This window comes from Canis lupus, chromosome 17, assembly GCF_048164855.1.
Source record: "Canis lupus baileyi chromosome 17, mCanLup2.hap1, whole genome shotgun sequence".
NCBI classification, from domain to species: Eukaryota; Metazoa; Chordata; class Mammalia; order Carnivora; family Canidae; genus Canis; species Canis lupus.
The window spans coordinates 59,528,521-59,537,817 of record NC_132854.1 but is presented as its reverse complement, the minus strand read 5'-3'; positions in this window follow the sequence as shown (position 1 = coordinate 59,537,817).

The following is a 9,297-nucleotide window of genomic DNA, read 5'->3' as shown; positions in this document are numbered from 1 at the left end:
TGCAAGTATTTTCTCCCAGTCTGCAGCTTGTGTTCTCATTCTCTTCACATTGACTTTCAAAGAGAAGTTTTTCATTTTAATGAAATCCAGCTCATCAATTCATTCTTTCATGCATCATGATTTTAGTGTTGTGTCTAAAAAGTCATTGCCATATTCAAGGTCATCTAGGTTTTCTCCTATGCTATCTTTTTTAGGAGTTTTACAGTTTTGCCTTTTACAATAATGACTATGATGCACTTTGAGTTAATTGTTGTGAAAGGTGCAAGGTCTGTGTCTAGGGCTATTATTTTGCATCTGGATGTCTAGTTGTTCCAGTATCATTTGTTGAAGAGATTTATGTTTGCTCCATTATGTTACTTGTACTCCTTCGTCAAAGTTTAGTGGATGATATTTATGAGGGTCTATTCCTGGGATTTTTATTCTGTTCCATTGACCTCTGTCTATTCATTCACTGGTGAGGTAATGTCTTCCTTACCGTACCCTTATAACAAGTCTTGAAGTTGGGTCGTGTCAGTCCTCTGACTTTGTCCTACTTCAGTGTTGAGTTGGCTGTTCTAGGCCTTGTGCCTCTCCATCACTTTATTGATATCCATAAAATGATTTGTCTGCTTAAGGGAGTTTTTTTTTTTTAAGATTTTATTTATTTATTCATGAGAGACACAGAGAGAGAGGCAGAGGGAGGAGCAGGCTCCATGCAGAGAGGCCGACACGGGACTCGATCCCAGGTCTCCAGGATCGTGCCCTGGGCTAACGGCGATGCTAAACCGCTGAGCCACCCGCGCTGCCCTTAAGGGAGTTTTTCTTTATGAATTCCAGAACTACATTAATTAGGCACCAGGAACCTCTGGTCTGAAATGCAATTGGAATACATTATTTTCTGCACGAAAACAAGGTGATGAATAAGATGGAGCAAGATGACTCCACTTTTTTGTTTTGGGGGGTTTTTCTCTTCAGGGAGTTTCTCCATTTTCTCATCATAAGGGATCGTTAAAATAACCAGAAGACAAATGACACCAAATTAATAACAGTGTAGATCAAATGATCCTCTATTAACTATTCTTACTCGATTGTAATTGAGGACTGTATTGCTTAAACTGATAACTAACGAACAACAACAAAAAAATTCACATGCTTCTCCGGATGCCTGAGTGGCCTTAGTTATGCCATATACGGTGACCTAAACTATAACTATTTGGTGACGCTGACCATGTGGCCTCACCAAAGTCACCGTGATCCAGACTGAGTTGAACAATAAATCCCAAAGTGGAGTGACCTGTGCTCTTCAGGTTTATTTTTGTATGTGGGAAAGTGTGGGCTACAGAATAACCCTCTGTTGGAAATGGAGTTGCTTTTTGGCCCAACTGGTATGCTCTGTAATCATTGGCAATGACACCGTAGACCCGCAGGTCAGTTTCAACTCCCTCGTGCGGATCGTGATGGATTATAGCTTTGCCTTGGACCTCACCCTGGCTGTCTGAAATAAGAGCCACTGATCCCCTTTGGCTGTGTCTGCACCCTTGGCAGAGAGGGGTATGATTGCGGTAAAGACTGCGAGGTGGCCTCACCCTGCTGCTTGAAGTCCTGGTGATGGAAGCTTTGATTAAATGCTGAATGAGACAAATTAAGTGCATTTGCTCCCAGCCTCTGTGGTCGGATTAATCAGAATGGCTGATGGGGTGGCAGGCTCATGTAAAAATTCAAGGTCGGCCAAGAGTGCGTTACTGTGGCAGAGGGGCGGAGTGTGGAGAGAGCCCATCTGCCTTGGGCCCCAGCGTCCCTGCCTGTTCTTACCAGGGATCCCAGGAATCCCCTGAATGCGAAGCCTTGAGCATTCCTTCCGAGCCGTTTCTGCAGGCTGTGCGTCTGGTGAGCAACCTTGGGCTGGGGTAGTGTCTCCCCCGAAGAAGGGCAGGCTGGCGTTCACTTCCTGTGCAAACAACGAATCCCCTAAACTCAGTGTTTCCTCTAATGCAACTCCCTGGGTGCCCAGGCATCCGTCGTGGGCCCTTTGGGTCCCTTCTGCGGGACTTTGGGGGATGAGGAGTCAACGCAAAGCTCTGAAGATACCACTTTTGCTGTGAGCAGTAAAGTCCTTTGCCTCTGACTCAGGACTTTTGCGTCTTCTGCCGGCATCCACAAAGCAGGAACAGGCTAACTTGTCAGCTTGTAAGCGGTGTAAAACCCCGCGCCTTACCCACCTCTTGACAATCCTACACTTGGATTTGGCTGACTGTGTCGCAACAGTCCTCTAACTTGTCCTCTGTGTCTGCAAGACACATTTCTTGCAAACTGGAAGCCAAATCTGGAAGTTTCATCCGATGCTGTTTCAGCTTGAAACACAGAAATACTTTGCATTCAAGCTGCGTTCTTCTATGGCCCACCCTTTGGCCCACCCTCCCACCCCACCCCTGTCAGGAGACATAGTGTCAGCTTGACCACTTTAAGCGAAATTAAGCTTACTTAGCAGATTGAGGTGGTTTCAGTATGTCACAAAATTCCGCATCAACATTTCAGCTCAGCGCTCATCGATGGTCATTGCCTGGATCCCTTATTTCCTGAGTGGATTTGTGGATTTTATTTCATTTTTTAGAAAGATTTATTTATTTATTTATTTATTTATTTATTTATTTATTTATTATGATAGACACACACACACAGAGAGAGAGAGAGAGAGGCAGAGACACAGGAGGAGGGAGAAGCAGGCTCCATGCCGGGAGCCCGATGTGGGTCTCGATCCCGGGACCCCAGGATCACACCCTGGGCCAAAGGCAGGCACCAAACCACTGAGCCACCCAGGGATCCCTAGGATTTGTGGATTTTAAAGGGTGACATTTAAATGGAATCATTCTCCCCATATTAGTCCACCGTAATTCTTTGGTAAAGGACAACCTTCTATCATCGACTAATGGGTTGCCCTGAAATCAGTTCTGTCCTTTGACCTAGGATGCAAGGGTCTCTTCTCTGGGCCCCTTGTTTCAGGGGACCCTACACTGAAGTACCTTCTTCAAAATGAAACCATGGGTAAAGGGGGACTGCTTTATCCGTATCAGCTTACATTTGTGCTCTCACCTTCATGGTAAATATATATATATATATGGTAAATATATGCATATATGAAGATTTTTATTTAGCTCTTATTTCATTTTTCTTTGTTCTGTTTTTATTGAAGTTCAATTTGCCAACATATAGTAGCACCCCTAGTCATCCCATCAAGTGCCCCCCTCGGTGCCCATCACCCAGTCACCCCAGCCCCCCACCCACCTCCCCTTGCAACCCTTTGTTCATTTCCCAGAGTTAGGAGTCTCTCATGGTTTCTCTCCCTCTCTGATTTTTCCCATTCAGTTCCCCTCCTTTCCCTTATAATTACCCTTTCGCTATTTCTTATATTCCCCGTATGAATGAAACCATATGATGATTGTCCTTCTCCGACTGACTGACTTACTTCATTCAGCATAAATATTTAGCTCTTGTTTCAAAATGTCCAACAGAAAAAGGGGTGGTAATATTCAAGTGTTTATTTGAAGTTGTGTTTGATAACTTTGCTTACAAATAAAATACACATTCTGCCAATTTGCTTTTCTAGTGAAGTGATGGAACCATCAAGACTAAGTGTTCATTTTATAGAGAAATACTGATAAATTTGGCCAAAAACATCATATTTCTGATATTCAAGGGAAATGTCAGACAATCATCATCATGTGATGGGAATGGGTTTTTTAATCTTCTAAAGGATAAAAGTTGGGGTTATTTGGGTGGCTCAGTTGATTGAGTGTGGGACTCTTGATTTTGGCTCAGCTCATGATCTCAGGGTTGTGAGATGGAGCCCCACATTGGGCTCCACACTCAGCATGAAGCCTGCTTGTCCCTCTCCCTTCCCCTCTGCCCCTCCCTCCATGTGTTTTCTCTCTCTCTCTCTGTCTAAAATAGATAAAATCTTTTTTTAATAAAAGGATAAAAGTCTATGGGAAATGGATAAATAAACTGATATACAATAAAACTAAAAAATATACAGCATTAAAAACACCAAATTTCAAAAAAAAAAAAAAAAAAACACCAGATTTCTGGGTGGCTCAGTAATAGAGCGTCTGCCTTCGGCCCAGGTCGTGACCCCAGGGTCCTGGGATCGAGTCTCACATTGGGCCCCCCGCAGGGAGCCTGCTTCTCCCTCTGCCTGTGTCTCTGCCTCTCTCTATGTGTCTCTCATGAATAAATAAATAAAATCTTTTTTTTTAATCCCCAAATTTATCATACAGCAATACGATGGACAAATCTCACAGGCATTAAGTTGAATAAAAAGTCCAAATGCAAAAGAATACATATGCTATGATACTGTTTCTCAAAAGTCCAACAACATGCAGTGAGTGGTAAAGATAAGTCAGATTAGTACATATCTTTGGTGTGTGAGGAGTTGCCTGGGAAGGGGGGGGAAAGGGAGATTGAGGTGCTGGAAATGTGCTAGGTGGTAATGTGGGGGGTGGTTATGAGGTCTGTGTGTGTATAAAAACCCATCAAGCTCTATACTTATTATCAGTGCACTTAGGTATTTTACTGCGTGTTTAGTTTCCTGTTGTTGCTGTACAAGAAACTACAAATTTAGTGGCTGAAAACAACACAAATTTACTATGATACAAGTCAAAAATGGGTCTGCAGGGCAGCATTCCTTCAAGGTGTTCTCAGGAAAATCCACTCCAGGGCTTTTATCCAGCTTCTCGAGGCCACCTGCATTCCTTGGCCCACATCACCCAACCTCTGCTTCCATGCCTTGCCTGTCAGACCCTCCTGCTTCCTTCTTACAGGAAGCCTTGTGACTAGTTGGCCTACCTGGATAATCCAGGATAATCTCCCCATCTCAAAATCTTTAACTTAATCACATTTGCAAAGTCCCTTTTGACATGTAAAATAATATTCACTGGTTCTGGGGATTTAGGACTTGGATTTCTTTGAGGGAGAGCCCAATATTCTGCTGAACAGGTATGAGTCATGCTTTTTTTTTTTTTACTTCAATTAAAAATAACACAAAAATTAAGTTGATGAATGATACACGATAGATTGTTTTACAAACTACCATGATAATGAAAAAGAGTTTGAAATGTTGAATGTCTTTTCTAAAAAGTTTTGCCACGGAAAATTATTTTAAAAGACTTTGTTCACTATTTGGTATACTGTAGAATTTTTTGATTTAATGAAAAATAAAACGTTAAGGTTAAAATATTCTAAAATTCTATCACGTATCTTTTCAATATATTTGAAAAGTTAAAAAAGCTCTTTTTTAAGCTGAAAGAAAATGAGAACAATTTCACTAACGTGAAGGATATTATCATGGAATTTATCAGCAAACTTACACTGCTTACAAATAACTCTTTGTTCAAGATTTTTCAATTTCCATCCTTGCAATTAATAGATAGAAATATGCTTAATGATACTGATTGGAGAATGTATTTGCTCACACTCGACTATTATCTTTAAAAGCATCATAGATAATTTAAAGATTTTTTTTTAATTTAAAACACTGAATTAGGGGATCCCTGGGTGGCTCAGCGGTTTAGCGCCTGCCTTCAGTCCAGAGTGTGATCCTGGGGACCTGGGATCGAGTCCTGCGTCGAGCTCCCTGCATGGAGCCTGCTTCTCCCTCTGCCTGTGTCTCTGCCTCTTTCTCTGTGTGTGTGTGCGTGTCTCTCATGAATAATAAATCTTTTAAAAATACATAAATAAATAAAAATAAAACACTGAATTGGAAAATTTATACATTTGAAATGAGTGTAGACCATGTTAGCCAACTTAGCAGAAATTAATGAATCATAATAAAAAACTAACAAGAGAAAACATAAAGATTTTGAGGCCAAAGAGCAATCTAATCAGTCTAATTACACAAGCTTCTAGATCCAACTAAAATGTTCCTACCTAATTTCTTGGAAAGATAGTATTACTAACTTTATAGTTAGTTGAAAAGGGGCCCCGTGCACTAAGCAGTTACTGCAAAATCAAGAAAACTAACTACAAACACATAACAGAGAAGATTACAGAGTCATATTATTAGGTTCAAAGCCAATATTACACAATTAATTGAGATACTAAGTGCAAGGATTTTATTGAATTTCATTAACCAGGTTGTTTAAAAAATATACTACTGCCATGATATGTATAATAAATATTTTATTTAATATATATTTAATTTTTAGTGTCATGATTAGAACATTGTTTACTGACATTATTTATTTACTTGGAGGTTATTATTGGACTTCCACCCCCCCTCCCCTTTTTATGGAGAGATTTTATTTAGTTATTTGAGAGAGAGCAAGAGAGAGAGGGAGCACAAGCAGGGGGTGGGGCAGAGGGAGAAGCAATACTCGGGCCCCATCCCAGGAGCCCGGGATCATGACCAAGCCGCAGGCAGACGCTCCCTGACCCAGCCACCCAAGCGCCCCTTGTTTTTCACTCTGAAGCTAATGCTGCCCTGAGAAGAGAACCATACAACGTCTCTTTAGCCTTTCCTACTAGTTTCTGTTCTCAATCCAGACACTGTTCTCTGATAGTATCAAAGCATCTGATCGCCGAGATACTGTCAATCACGAGTGAGTGTATAGGCCTCCCTATGTAATAGTAAGGGCATTATGTTGATCTTCCAAAATTAAATGTAGAAACGTTATATTATCTGTGAGTTACATTTCAAGAGAAAGTGGGCAACATATTCATTATGTAGAAAGGAAGCATGAGGCCTGTTGAGGATGAGAACCAAGGGCTAAAGGAAGCGATCCTGGGGAGGAGGCCCTGGGATGCTAGGCCCAGGGGACTGGGATGCAGAGCCTAGGCGAGGCAGGGAGGCGGGGTGGGAAAGATAAAGCCTGACAAACTGGACGTCGGCCGAGGGATCCGGGAGGGAATGTGGTCTGACTACTCCCTTTTACAAAAGTAACTATAAAATGAATAGTCTGTACAAAAACTCCCAGTAATCTTTATGAGCATGTTTAAAACATGTACACAGGGATTTAAAAGATTGTGGCACCTGCTTTCTGACTCCCTTATTAATTAAGATTAAACCGACCGTGACTATTCTTTCTAGTCAGATAAAATCTTTGTTATCTGAGTTATAAAAAGTCCTGCCAAGGGGATCCATGGGTGGCTCGGCGTTTAGCACTGCCTTCGTGCTAAAACACTAACTTAGAACATATCAAACCTAACTGTAGGAGCTGAAAGTATATAACTCTATATAACTCTAGGAAAAAAAAAAAAAACTATGAGTAAATTTCTCTGACCTTGGATTAGACAGTGGTTTCTTAGATATAACACCAAAAGTACAGTAACAAAAGAAAAAAATGGATAAGTGGGGCTTTGTCAAAATTAATTTTTGTGCTTCAAAGGACACCATCAAACATGTGCAAAGACTGGCTGGCTCAGTCCCTGAAGCATGCAACTCTTGATCTCAGGGTTGTGGGTTTGAGTGTAGAAATTACTTAAATAAATAAAATCTTTTCTTTAAAGATTACTTTAAAAAAAAAAAAGATTTTATTTATTTATTTATTTTAAAGATTACTTTAAAAAAAAGATTTTATTTATTTGAGAGAGGGAGAAAGAGAGAGAGAGAGAGAGAGAAAGCCTGAGTGGTGGGGAGGAGCAGAGGGAGAGGGAGACGCAGACTCCTCTCTGAGCAGGGAGCCTGTATGCCCAGACTCTGGGATCATGACCTGAGCCAAAGGCAGCCACTTGACTGACTGAGCCCCCAGGTGCCCTCTAAAAAATAAAATCTTGAAAAAAAAATGTGAAAAAACAACCAACAGAATTGGAGAAATTATTTTTAAATTATATATTCTGGCAAGGGACTTGTACCCAGAATATATAAGACCTTTTACCACTCAAGAACAAAAAGATAACCCAATTTAAAAATGTGCAAAAGATCTGAATAGATTTAGTCCCAAGAAGATAGATATACAAATCACCAAAAAACAAGAAGCGCAACATCATGAGTCATTAAGGGAAAGCAAATCAAACCTATAGGGAGATACTATTTTATCCCTAATAGGATAGCTAAACTAAAAAAGATGGACAATAACAAGTGTTGATGAGCCTGTGAAGAAATTGTACATCACTGGGACTGTAAACTGAGGCAGCCACTTCGCAAGATAGTTTGACATTTATTTAAACCTTTAAACATAGTTATCATGTGATCCAGTAACTCCACTCCTAGGTATGTAACAATTTAAACCCATGTGCACTAAAAAACCCGTACACAAATGTTCACAGCAATATTATTCATAATGGTCAAAAAATGGAAACCACCCAAATGTCCATCGACTGATGCACAGATAAACAAAATGTGGTGTATTTATTATAGTGGAATATCATTTGGCCACAAAAAGGAAGGAAGCGCAGATACATGCTACGTGGTTAAACCTTGAAAACATCATGCTAAGTGAAAGAAGCCAGACAAAAAGATCACATATCCCATGATTGTATTTATATGAAATGTCCAGAATAGGCAAATTCCTTGAGACAGAAAGTAGATTAAATGATTCCAGGGGCCGAGAGACAGCCGGAGGGGGAATGACTGCTAAGCGGTATGTGGTTTCTTTTTGAGGTGATGGCCATGGTCACACAACTCTGTGGATATGCTAAATATACCTATTGTCATATGTGAATTATATCTCAATAGAGCTTTAATTATTTTTAAAATTCTGTATATAGATTTCCTTTAGGCAACAACCTGCCTTAGTGCAGGTAATGTTTATAAGAATGCAGTTTACATACAACTTTCTGGGTTTTAGATGAAGTGTGATTTTAGTAAGTGTATTTATTTTAGGGGCTTTATTTATTTGCTATTCTTAAAAACATTTACAGAGTGTTGAGGGGTTAAGAACATATAAGGTGGGATTTTACTTTTTTTTCCTGAAATTTTGGGAAAATTCAAGTGTCTTCCTTTTTTATTTTCTTCCTTTCCAAAGCTTTCCATCTCTTTTTATAGGATTTTTTAAGTATTTGGCCTGAGCTGAGATCTGCATTAGATATTAGGCATGAGGGATTCCTGGGTGGTGAAGCGGTTTGGCGCCTGCCTTTGGCCCAGGGTGCGATCCTGGAGACCCGGGATCGAATCCCACGTCGGGCTCCCGGTGCATGGAGTCTGCTTCTCCCTCTGCCTGTGTCTCTGCCTCTCTCTCTCTCTCCCTGTGTGACTATCATAAATAAATAAAAATTAAAAAAAAAAGATATTAGGCATGAGACATACAAATAGGAAGTTTAAAAGAAAAGATATATAATAATTTTTAAAGCATTTGTTTAAAAGTTTGGAATAGCCAGGGCGCCTGG